The sequence below is a fragment of the Alligator sinensis genome, unplaced genomic scaffold, assembly GCF_000455745.1.
Source record: "Alligator sinensis unplaced genomic scaffold, ASM45574v1 scaffold1059_1, whole genome shotgun sequence".
Lineage (NCBI taxonomy): Eukaryota > Metazoa > Chordata > Crocodylia > Alligatoridae > Alligator > Alligator sinensis.
The window spans coordinates 1,036,740-1,050,409 of record NW_005842103.1 but is presented as its reverse complement, the minus strand read 5'-3'; the positions used below and the strand labels follow the sequence as shown (position 1 = coordinate 1,050,409).

General features: G+C 44.6%; 1 protein-coding gene across 9 annotated transcripts in view; it reads right to left on the bottom strand.

Annotated features, from left to right (window-relative positions):
- Nucleotides 1-13,670, bottom strand: part of HTR2C (5-hydroxytryptamine receptor 2C) — a 391,327-nt gene that overhangs the window by 61,191 nt on the left and 316,466 nt on the right. The gene's annotated exons all lie outside the window — the stretch shown is intronic.

Genomic DNA, 13,670 nt, shown 5'->3' with positions numbered 1-13,670 from the left:
GGGGGGGAAGTCCCACGAGGGTCAATGACCCCTGGATTGGGCAAACCTGAAAACTGGGGAGTCACCAAAGTCTGCCACGGACAGATAAAAGGCAGTGAAAAGTGACCCTCAGTGGCGCCTTCTTGATCTCCAACTCGACCAGACCTGTCCAGCCAGAAGGACCAGCCGGCGACCCCCTTCTGGAAGATAACACCACACTGAAAGAAGCCTCAACGACAGACTCCAGCGCTTGTAGGATAGGTATACCTGACTCTGTAGCCTGCTACTCTGCGTGTGTGTGTATGTGTATGCATGTGTGTGTGTGTGGGGACTAGCCCCAAGGTTTATGATTACAGTGTTTCAATCCACCTAATAAACTAGAATTTTAAGGATCCCGAGTTGGACATTTGTAGCCAACAGCTGCACTGAATGAGCAAGGACCCTCATTTGATAAAAGTGCAGGCAAAACATGCATGGATAAAAGCAGCACAGGTAAAACAGATGCGGTGTGACGAATGCACATGCAAATATCCTCCTGACGCGGAGAACGCGTGGCATCACGAAGGCTGTTAAAAATGAGGCCCCACTCTGGATGCCAATAGGAAGAAGGAGGAAAGGTGTTTGAGAAGGGACTTCACGCCGGACACGATTAACTGGGTGGAGATGGTGCAAGCGGCTGAATGAAAGTTTCCCAGGGAAGAGAAGTCTGATGCAAACGAGGAACAAAAAAAAAAAAAATCTCAGACTCAATAATTACGTTCCATTTTGCAGAAATATGAAGTGTGAAGTTTCATCACATAAAAATCCCAGAGACAGCAGCCATCCTTACGATGCTGGCACGGAGGCTGAACCAGTCAGCGATCGACTCCATCTCCAGGTGCCACGTTTGCTGTGCTCATGAAGAGTGGCAAGCCTGGCCTGGTATCGCTGCAAGGAACTTCAGAGAAGTCATTAGCACTTTCGTTTCTGAACAGATTTCATTAAGAAAGGAAGATAAAAGAAGCAAGTATGTGTCGAGCAAACCCTGAACAGGGTGGCAAAGGGATTTCAGCAGCCATAGGGAGTCCCAGAGATGGGTTTCCTGGACCCAAAGGGTCCAGTCCCAAAACCAATGGAGACAGAAGGAAAGCTGGTGCACGCGCACACCGGGGCCACGTGCAAGCAGAAAAAAAAACGAAACACTCATTTATTCCTGTGAAGTCTCCTTCTTCGGATACTGCCACGCGTCAAAGCACTAAGGGGCACAAAGCCACGTTTGATTCCCACAAATACAATTTGCATTAAATGAAATGATTATGAAAAAGAGAAGCTGTTTATTAGTCACAGACTTCAAAACTCATCTTCTTGCTAGCAACGAGCTGATTTGCATATGCAGAGACAGAGCCTTGCTGAGACGCCGCTCATGCCAAATGCATTTTGCAAATCTCATAGAAACGTACCCAAAATTTCAAATGGCAGTTGAGCCCCCCCAAGTCTATAGCTGGCTTCCCAATATACCTGCTGGCAGGTAGCCCTGCACACCCATCAGGAGCAGAATTTGGCTATGAATTTCAGGGATAAAATAATGGTGGAATTATTAGAAACAATTTACTTCGCTCTCCAGGCTCTTCTTTTGCTGAGAAAACTAAAAAGTGTGGTCTCAAACTCAGTGCACTAGCTTGGCGATTTCTGCCAGGGATGCAAGAGAAGAACTCAGTTGCCCTTTAGTTCAGGGGTGCGATGCAGCGCTCACAAAACAAGACCTAAAACGAACATTTTTCAGCTCAGGGATAAAATCCGTACGAAAACCGATTGAAAATCTTCATGTGGCTACAGGAAAGCTGAGTAAGCCGGGAGAGGAAGGACTGGTCATCTCATGGGAGCTCTCCTGGAAGGCAAGAGCAGGAACCACCAAGTTTCCATTTGAGCTAGCAGAAAACGTTGCTTTGGTACAGCACAGCTCTTTTATCCCCTCACGCTGGAGTTGTCAGCCAGCAAAAGGATGGAGGCCTTCAAAGGAACGAAGATCCTGTACAGGGCACTCAATCAGTGCCCGCTGCATCGGAGAACCAGCCCCTGTGCCACACCGAGACGGCCAGCCCCTGCCCGTCTCCGCAGACAGCTGCCTGCTCTCGGCTACGGGATCCCTGGCAGCTGGGGCCGAGCCAGGAGAGCCAAGGTCTGCAGACGCAGCACGTGCCGTCTTCCCTGGAGCGGTCCCATGTCTTCATCCATCGCTTTGCAACCTCAATCGACTCCGCGTCAGCGAGGCGGGCAGTGCAGGGCGGGCAGAAATGACGGGGGGGGAAAAAAAAACGAGGGGGGGGCCCCCCCCCGGGGGGGGGGGGGGGGTGCAGTTACATCCTCCTTTGATTCCTGCTCCACTCAAAACTTTAAAACCAATTTCCTGGGAGGGTCAGCAGCATTTCTTCCTTAAGGGAGTCCGTTCACTTAATGGCTTGTTATCATCTACCCGATTCCTGCTAATCTCTCTTCACTCCACACCTGTTAATAATGACCCTCTCTCCTCTTTTATGGTCTTGATGTGCCGCTCGTCAAGATTTCCTTTCTTCCACAACGTTTCTGTCTGTTATCCATCCCTGGTAATTCTCCTCTATTTTACAGCTCTGTTGTTAGTTAGTTCTAGCTAAAAACCTTAACTCAGGTGTGGTAATATTAACTAAGGTGAACATTAACCGAGGTGTGGAAATGGCTGATAATGAAGTGTTGGATGCACTGGCATGCTCAAGAAGGCTACATGTTGTTTTACGAGTCTGAATAACAGATATACATTTCACTATAATGACTATTGGGGTAATAAAACAATATCTTTTGACTATTTTTGCCTAGTTTGTTGGATTGTTTGAGCTTAATATAAAACCATGCATATTAGTGCACATTTCAATAAAGTTATATTTGTTTTTGCTGAATAATATAGTGCTGGGCCCCTAGCATATTAGTAAATCTTCTAGTTTCTCTGGAACTGGAGAAAAATGTGCGCTGTGTTGTATGTAAGGATGCTCATGGCACCTGCACCCCCTTTTCAGATCCTGGATCTGCCCATGGCGAACGTTTGCTTCGTACTCTTGCATCCCTGGGCATGAGGATGTGAGCCACGAAAAAGGGAAGGTAGAGACAGTCGGTGGCATCCTTAGCCCATAAACATGAATCCGGGTTGCATTAGACTGCTTTTCTATTTTCCTGGAACAGGAATGTCCCAGAGAAGCTGTCAGGACAGAAAGCTATTCAAGAAAGCCATCTGACCTAGGGTATAATTGATACTCTAATTAAACAGTATAAAGGTAATCCAGGAATCTTTCCACCTAAGCTGATTTTGCATGCTAATACAGGAAACTTAACCAGCACCGTGTTGATGGGGGGCTTCGTCTTCCAAACATGCCCACAGTATTCAGCACCCAGGAATGTTACTCTAATACGTTCTTTAATAAGATGAACATGAAAATATTGGTTTCTTGGTAGCAGCCATCAAGTACCTTTCCCAGTACATCTTTTAGTAACAATGAAGGAAAATGCCGATGACTAATTTCTTCAGCCAGAGTCATCTAAGCATATCACTACAGCATAAAATGACTTGTTTTATTCATGAATTCTGCATCTATTTTAAAAGTATCTCCATCACTTTAAACATTTTTTTTCCTCTCACAGGTTTTGCTAATAGTTAACATCCAAGTGTATATGCTAGATCCTAAAGCTTATTACCAATAGCAGATCGATATGTCGCCGACAGTTCTCAACACGATGATTGAGACGTGACTAGAACAAACCCTATTCGGTGCCCTACATCTTTTGGCTGGGGAGGCAGGTGAGTGGGGCAACAAAAACCCTGTAATTCTTTGATCTATTAACTTGGTCCCTCATGTACTGAAGCAGAGCAACATTTTCATTTATATTCGATGGAGAAGGCATGAATTATTTAAAGCGCGGGTTTGATAGGCTGCCGATCAGCGATGTGCTGGGAGGTAGAGTCAATGGGAAACTCAAGTTATGCAGGTGCGTAAGTCTGCAGGTGCCGGCCATCGGGGGAGATGGCGCTCTGTTCAGAACTGCCTGCCATTGCAACTCAGCCCCTAACACGGAATAAACAGCACGTAAACCTTCCTGCAATATCCACCACCATTTTCCCTAGAAGGGGATATATTCATCTTTAACTGTTGCAGCCTTCACAGCTCAGGACAGATGGGTAGGCAATGATTTCCTCGAAAGAAAGCCAGCTCTCTGCTGGTAAATTTTCAAGTCCCTGGAAGCAAAACTGATTCTGCCCAGGCAGGCTGAGGAGCTCTGGAGCGCCCATAAATCAGCCACGTTTGCCCTCGGAGGAGTTTATAGCCGAAACGTGATAAACTCCATTTGAAGTCGGCCACAGCCATATATGCATTGGCCACCTTCGTTGTCTTGGCACACTGTACATGGAAAGGTACACAGCCATCTCACGCTCATTCTGGTAGGGAAATTCAACAGCAGTACACACAGGGCTTGGCAAATCAGCAGTGCTCAATAACTCAAGAAAGTTGATGACTCTCAATAGTCCCTACTGCAAGGGATCAGTGAATGATACGGTGACTTGCCAAAGGGACAAGAAATCAAATATTGCATCAAAACCCACAGAGGCACATGATTATCTGAGCCTCCTTCATGATTTACACCATATCCAGGGGAAGGAATTATTTCTTCAGCAAAAGATTGTAAACTGGCTCAAAATTGAGTCTAGTAAAAAGGGTTTTATAGCAAAAGCATTTCTTGTTGTCTAGATCACAATGAGAGGCAGAAGAAAGAGCAAATCAAGTATCACTGAACTGCACGTACTGTAACTTTCCATAAGAAAGACGACGGTGTCTTCTATTGCTTTGTCTTGTAATATGTGGGTCATTTTCCTGGCTGGTATAAATTGTGCTTGGCGCCACGGAGATATGACAAACTGACAATTGGTAATGCTATAATGAGATACACACTGCAAGACATAGGGGAATACATTTAAAGACTAGGTTCTGAAAAAACGTCTGTATTTTCTGACATTTAAGTCTTTGACTTTTAAATATACAATACAGTGGGCACGTCTACAGGAGATGCTTACTGCACAGTAGCCTAACAACACTGCGCAGTAGCGTGGCAGTCAAAGCCGTGCTAATAGCCTACTGCGCAGTAAGCATCACAAGAAAACATGCACCCATACTAAGTTTAATGAGCATTTAGTTAGTATTTCATTAAGCAAGTACTAAACTAAATGCACAATAACTACTGCACATTAATGAATGTGTAGACGCACCCAGTGCTAATTTTTTTTTTTTTTTTTTTTTTTTAGAGTTGCTTTAACATCTCTCTTTGCAGGGAACCTATAGGAACCAGCTCCCGGGAACTGCACTAGTTTTATTGGCACAGGATATATTTAATCACCTCAGGACACACCCGAGTTACATGAGTTGTTTGTATCTACTTATTTCTGAGAATTACCTCCATATTAGTCATTTGTGACTATTCTTTCTCCCTATTGTATTAGTGCTGTTACTCATCACTAATCCCACAGAGATCTAAAATGGAGCGACAGCTGTTTTATGTTCATCACAGCCTAACAAATGTAAGTTTATTATACAGCAGAGTGATCACCAATAAAGTCACTGATTGCAACCTAGCATCTAAGACACCAGAGTTTCACTTTGACTTTTTAATGTTGACGTTATATTTTCAATCCTGTGTTAATAGGGAGAAGCCAAAATCCAAGACGTAACCTAGGGAAGAAAACTGATTACCATCTGGAAACTTGGGTTATTTCTTAAGAAGACCGTAGGATGCTAAGAGACCCACATCTCAAATGTGTTTTTATCCTGAGAGTGTGGACAATCAAGGCGAGAAGCCTGGGTTGCTGCCCCTTTGTGCTTTTAGGAGATCCTCACATCCTTTACAAGTAATAGCCTGATCCTGGACTATTAAACATCAATGCAAGTTTTACCATTGGTTTCACTGGGAGCAAGATTAGTCCTTAAATATGTGATTACATGAGACTCTACACCTACTCTAAAATTAACTCAGCACGAATCCAGCTTACTTAAGCTCTTTCCTGAATCCTTCCTGAATGGGGGCCAAAGGACTACCATTTGGCTTGAGTTCATGCTTTCATTGCAGGTATCGAAACAGTCTCCTAAGCTATTTTGTGCCTCCAGTGGCATAAGATGAGTGCTAGCAACCAATTAATGTGAAAAACATTTAATACCATCTCAAAAAGGCTTCGCTGAAGTCAACTTTTTAACAATGGCTTTTTCATGTGCCGTTTAATCACATGCACAATAATAAATAGATAAATTCATCCTTCACTGCAAGAGAAAAATGGATTATCTTAAATAAACGATTTGGTAATTATATTTCTTTGGGTCATAATAATGAATCATTGCCATTCAGTCCAAAAACAAATGGCATTAGTATTCCCCTCCCATATCTCTCCTCATGCTGTCAGGAAGGCAGTAATTTATTTCCAGGTCTCTTTCTTCAAAACAAGGCTTAGAGAGGACATCTTAATCTGTCTTCAGTCCACAAGGCTAGCGCCTTTCTATTTAACTCTAGGCTGGTGTCAGATGCTGAGCGCTCACTGGAGATGTTGGCATGCTCAACATCCTCTTAAGAAGATTTGTTTGCTATTCAGCTAAACTATAGCAAAGAGCATTGCAAGGGGATGACTCAGGGTCTCACATAATGTTCCAACTTTGCAAGGATCGTTCTATAACCACTGATATTTTACCATTTATACATTTCTTTTCCTCCCTTCTTTCTTTGAAAAACAATGGAAACACATTCACTAGCAATTTAATTCCATCTTTTTAGTGTTACAGTGAATTAAGTTTGCCAGGTAGAAAAGACAGTTCTCCCTCCCTTAGGTAACATATATGTCTTTTGCCAGCTCACTACACCCAAAACGGTGTCTGTTTAGGGTATGCCATGTTGCAAATCCTGGTTCAAGACAACACTTAAAAATGTACAGAACTAAGTATATGCTTAAGTTGCACTGAACTGCCTCGGGGTTAAGCACATCCTGCCACTGGCATGGCCATCTCTCAAGTCCCTCTTAGCTTCAGCTGAAACCTGTGGCAGACCACGGCCCTGGTACGAGTCTGCAGTGTGACACCCACTGCCACACAAAAGGCAAATGTGATTTTGGGAGGCATCAACAGAAGCATCAAGTGCAAGACGTGGGAGGTGGTCGAGCCTCTCCACTTGGCACCGGTTCGGCCTCATCGGGCTCCGGTGTGAAGTTCTGGGCTCCACATTTCAAAAAAGGCGTGGAGAAGTTAGAAAGGGTCCAGATGTGGGCAACAAAGATGATAAAGAGCTTGGACGGCAAGTCATAGGAGGAGAGGCTGAAGGAGCTGGGCATGTTCAGCTTGTGGAAATGGTGCATATGAGGCAACATGACAGCAGTCTTCAAGCACTTGAAGGGCATCATGCAGGTATCAAATTTACGCCCAAACGAGTTACTGCACAGTACGCATACGCATGTGTAGACTCTTTACTACGCACTAACACTGTGTGAGTGGACCAACTCGGGACTAACTTTAATCCCAAATCAGTCCACACACAGCATAAATGCACTTTAACACCTGCACGTGTCAATGCCAGCCTTTTTCTGCCTACTGCACAGAAATTTACTCCGCAGTAACTTTAAGCTGGCGTTAATGTATGTGTAGACATGCCCACTATGGGGGGGAGGGGGGGGGTTGCCTTCCTCTGTAGCAGGGGCATGACCCTCAACCCGGGATCTCTTGAACACATCTTGACACCATTTTATAGACGCAGGATGTTGGCTGCCCTGCTTTACCTGTGGCAGGTTAGAGGGTAGGTTGGGGTTAGATGATGCATGGTCCAGGATGGTGTGGACAGAGCTGATCCTGCCTCAGGCAGGGGCTTGGACTGGACGTGACCTGCGGAGATCCCTGCCAGCCCCGCGGCTCTACAAGTCTACGAATTTCGAGGTAATCTCTTGGAAGGACGTGCTGTGTCAGTTTTTCACCCCAATCTCTGCTCTCACTGCTGCCATGTATAGCAGACAGTATATTTCATTTTTCTCTTGTTCAGCTCTGACTCCCTCACGCTCCTCACGGTCTACCATCAATCTTTCTTTCCTGTCTTCACAAGCCTAATTTCTGCAGTCCTCCGATTATTGTGCATGTAACGGGAGGGAACAAGCCCTATTCAATCTGCTTCCCAAGTACACAAAAAAAGTTCAAAACATCAAAAACTCTTATTTCCTTGTGTGTCTGGATTTCTCAGGGAGGCTGGGGAGGATGCTTAAAAGCCAGACTGAAGATTAGATTATGCCCAGATTTGTAGAAAGCATGAAAGAATTAGCTGCTCGTCTGTATGCCGTAACTGCGCGTACCTGAGTCCCGTTACCCCCGTCCACGAGCCCTCCATTGACCCCCAGCACACGGACACCGCAGCAGACGTGCCAGACTTCCTAGGCCTTGCGTGCCTTTCATTTCCATTGCTACAAATCTAATACACATGCCTTTTAAGATATTGCTGTACATATGCCAGGAGATGTTAGATGTTTGCACTACTTCCCGCTATAAAATTATTTTCCCAATGAGAAGAGAAATGTTTGCTTTCCACGAGGGTGGACGTCAGCGCTAGGTAGCCGAGGTGAGATTTCTGGAAGAGTCTTGTGGGAATTTCATGCTGGGTGCTAGCCGGAAACGTGGGTGATTTGATTTTGTGAACAAAGCACGGTGGTGCTTTGAAAACGTCTTGTTGCCAGATCAGACCAGGCAAGGTGAAGCCCCAAACCCAGGCAAATCTTTTTCAGGAAGCTGCATGGGATCTCCCCAAAACTACATTTGGAAACAGATTCCACTAAACAAATCCATCAAAAACTGACACCATGTTACATCCCACCGCTTACCACCTCCTACAAATGTTTAGCTGACGACGGGGAAAATCCTACACTTCCTTCACTAGCAAAGTTTAAATCTTCAAATCAGCTTGTTTCTTTTAGCCCAGAACCCCCTATAAAGATTTCCCCAACTGTCGGCTGCAAACAGATGGCCTTGCAGCGGTACGCGGATGCTGCTCGGCGCCAAAGTTCCTCCGCAAGGAAAATATTTTCCCCCTGTATTAACGGGGGACAACTTTTTCACTGTCATCATCTTGGAAAGATGAGGAAGCCAGGCAGAAACAATAATGAAGTTCTCTCATTTCCAGAAAAGTTCATATGAATGTAATATTATTTGTCTTGTCAATTAATACTGTGTGGAAGGCTTAGGAGATGTGTCTGTACCTGTAGCTATATCATATACATATACAGCTACACACACACACACACACACATAATATATATATATATATATATACACACACACACACACACATGCAACTATATATATGTGTACACAAATACACACACAAACACACATGGAGGATTTACCCATCACAATCTGTGCAGTCAAACATCCAAAATAGTGGTGAAACCCATCAGAAACCTGACAGAGAGCTGAATTTATAACATCACAGAAGACAATCTTCAGAAAAGTGAAACTCAAGTTAGAAGCCTGTTAGATGGTTACAGAAAGCAGTTAGTTTATGAAACGTCTAAAGACATTTATGGTCATTTCCTAACCATTTCATAGAAACGGTCTATTTTATTCAATGTATTACTAAGCAGCTATTTCCTTAAAGAAACACGAGTGGATAGATATCTAGCATCTGGACTGGCATTTTCATATTTAACAAGATAACACTCGCAGCCTAAAAAACACCTGTGTAAGAAACACTGGATTCACTGCTTCCAGAGGCTTGGCATTTTTGGAAACTGCACTATAAATTAATCCAGTTTTCCTAGACGTGCCTTGGGGAACCAAAAATAACGCTCGTCCCCAACTGCAATTGTCAATGGAAAAAACAGCTTCTTTCCATTTTTTCCTAGACTGTAGGCAAAATGCTGTTTCTAAAAGACAGCTTATTGCAAAATGGGATGAACCCTAAAATTCAACTTTTTTTTTTTTTCCAAGCAACTTAATAGCACGCATTACTTTAGGACCAAGTCTCTTCCTAGGCTGCACTTCTCCCAGCTCAGCAAATTAAAAATATTTTTTTTTTAAAAATGGGGCGAGAAGGAGTCAATTATACTTCATCAATGACGACCTAATGAGCCCTATTCAGTAATGATTTATAATTTTCTTCACTTATACTGTTCTTAAATCAAAATTGCATCAAGAATTTTGCTGCATGACTACTGATTGCTAAGGCGACCAACGTGGAATTTAACTAAGAACTACAATATTCTGTATTACCTACCTGTAGCCGGGGTATATCTTAAAACTGAACATTTCATTGGGTCAGATTCTGATCCCTGTTAATTTAAATTAAGTCTGCATTTATTCTGGATCTACATCGGTGTACAAGATCACAGTCCAAGCCTGTGCACCCCCAAAATCTGGGTGGTTAACACATTCAAGGGAGAGGAGGAACAGGGGGCTTTTTTTCCTTATTTACACACATATACACACACACACACACACACACACACACATATACACACACACACACACACACACACACATATACACACACACACACACACACACACACACACATATATATATATATATATACACACACACACACATATACACACACACACACACACACACACGCGCGCACACACGCATACACATGCATTTAAATTAGATATCTATTTACAGATATACATCCAAACAATAAACAGATACACACACACACACACATATCTGTTTATTATTTGGAAGGCCTAAGATATATATCTAATTTAAATACACACGTGTGTGTGTCTATATCTATAAAGTAAAGATGCAGTAACAATTGGCATTAGAACAATTAGACTTTAGGAAAAAACCTCAAGTATACAATTGTAATAGCAGAAAGGAATGGGCCTGGAAGTACACTTCTAAAGGTGAACTGTGGGATGCAGAGATGTATACATCCACCTCCCACATTTCACCTCTAAAAATGTACATATAAATATATATACATGCATGCACATGCATGCACAAGTATGTGTGTGCATGCATGTGTGTGTATGTGTGCGCATTTCTCCATCCCACAGCTCACCTCCAGAGCTGTACTTCCAGCCCCATTCATTTCTGCTGTTACAATTGCACACCTGAGCTTTTTTCTGAAGTCTAATTGCTCTAGCGCCCGTTGGTCCTGCATCTTTACTTAGCTAGGAGGCAACTTGTTACTGACTCCAAACCAGTGTATTATGCACATGCCTTAGTTCTTTTCTAGCTTCCTGTCTGAGTGCATCCTCACTGGTATAGATAGACCTGAAAGTACAAAATATTTAATAGGTCTTTTCTACTTGTTGGGATGAGACGTTGCTAATACAGACTGTGACAGCTGTCCTTTATTCTAAGCATTGTTTGAACTTCTTTAAAAAGCCCCCACAGAATGAAACGAAGGGGGTGGGGAAGAAAGGGATGGAAAGAAGTCATACAAATAGTGTGTTTAATGAACGGGAAAACTGCCCACAGTTTTCCCCATAAATGTAATTAAACAGTAGCAATGAGGTAGATCAGCTATGACTAAAAATTCATTGTTACCCACAAAAATACATACCTACGGCGCAGGTGACATCCATCAGGAGGCGTATTATTGGAAGAATAAATGATCGTTTGACTTCTCCTTGTTTCGCCACCAACAACGGCTGCTGTGAGCATCCCCAAACCACTTGCATGTGTCGCCAGAGCAGCCAGGACGATGCCTCTCCACGGAGCTGTAACTGCGGTGCGGTGCAGGAACACCAGCCAGAGGATGCCCCCTCCTTCAGGTTTCTTTTTTTGCCATCGATATACATTGAATAGCCATTTCAACACCGATTTTCGGTGGCAAAAAATGAACCCAATCCCTGGCCCCTTTTGGCAGTGCCCTGGGCTTGTGTCCCATTGCGATCACCCGCTGTGATGCTACTGACTCTATGGATGAAACTTGGGAGCGGGTCAAACTGGCTCCCCCATGCCCAGGACAAGATGGTGTTGGCCTCCCATGCCGTGCTGCCAACTTGGCGGTCAGACCGGGAGGCCGCGGGCTCAGCAAGCGGCCCGAGCTCCACCGCCCGCTCGCTGCCTCCCTTCACGGTTGCAGGGGCGAGCGTCCTGCCTGCAGTCTGCCTCCGGCACGCTCGCTATAGGAGAAACGCCGAGTCTCGTCGGCCTGTTGTTTATTGATGACTCCTAAAGGCAAAACGAAGCTGATTTTTATGCAAGTGATGTGCTGCAGGTTTGGGAATCATTTGTTAAAGGTGGCGATAGATCAGTGCTATTGAAAGATGGAAGTAGTCCATTGCTTTTCTTCTTGAGCCATTTCCTTCTCGGTCTAGTTTGAAATGGAAGAAGGCCCAGGCGGGGTATTTACTGGGGAACCAGCTTTCAATGCCGTTCGTGCAGAAACCGCGTATGGTTTTGTGCGAAAAGAATCAACCCGCCTCTCGCTGCCTTGTGGGAGCAAGGCAACTGGGTCTCACAGCCTTTGCTTTTGATGTACAGTAAATCAGATGAAACCATCACCAAGTATTAATATTTCCTCTCCCTTTGCAGAGACTGGTTTCAGGAGATATAACCAGAGCCAAATTGTTTCCCGCGCAGCCCCTAAGATTTCAAACGCATCATTCTGCAAGTCTTCTCGTATCTACGTCTCTCTTCCAACACCGCCCTTCAATAAATGAAGGAAGAATTTGCATCTTGGGAGGTTACAGCACGCAACTATCTTATGCAAGGTAAGCGAGGGAGCTGCTCAGCGATATTAAAGACTGAAAACTGTAATATAGCATGAGACTCTTAGAAACAGCAGTCCAATCTATTTTGGGAGATTGATCCATCTGTACCAAAAGGGGATGAGTGTCACTGTACAAGCAGGAAGCCAGCACTTCTTTGATCTGATTATATAGCATTTGGCTATTTTGGTAATGGATATTAAAGGAAACCTTGAGAGAGTGCTACAGTGGAAAGAAAGGAAAACCTTTAGCTACAGGTATAACCATGAAGGATGAAAACTGCAATGTCACATGGGGAGGCTGGAGAGAGCTGGCACAAGACCCGGCAAGTCTGTCAGCTAGGATTTTTACTAACTCGATTAAGTTGGGGTGGCATAACACGACGGGAGAACGGCAAATGCAGCACCTGCGTGTGAAGGGGGGGAAAAAGTGGCCCAGGCAACTACGAGTCTGTTAGTGTGGCCTCAAAAGTATGCAAGGCCTCAACCAAATTTGAAAGAAAGAATATTTAAAGACATGGAGATAAATGGAAAGAAGGGTAAAACGCAGTGTGGGTTGGCCACACTTTGATCTAATCTGGTAGCTTTCTTTAGTGAGATAACTGACTGTCCACACTGTGGCGTGCCAGTAGGGGGCGCTCCTGCGTTGAGCCGCCCACCTCCCTGCGCCCCACCACCTTCCAGGCTCCGAGTGCCTCCCTGGGGTGCCTCCCGTCCGGCCGACCCCTTCCCTGGAGCACACCCGCTAGCCTGGGGGTCCCGCTGCCACCAGCCAAGGCTCTGGACTCACTTCTGGCTCTGCGCACCTTGGAGAACACAGGCCTGATCGTCCAATGGGTGCTAGACCCAATACAAGCACTTGGGGCACTTCCCCAAGTCAGGGGCTGATTAGGGAAGCCTCCCTTAGTCCACAGACCTAAGGGGCCTCCTTGGCATAATTCAGACCCACCCCTCAATAAGTCTCC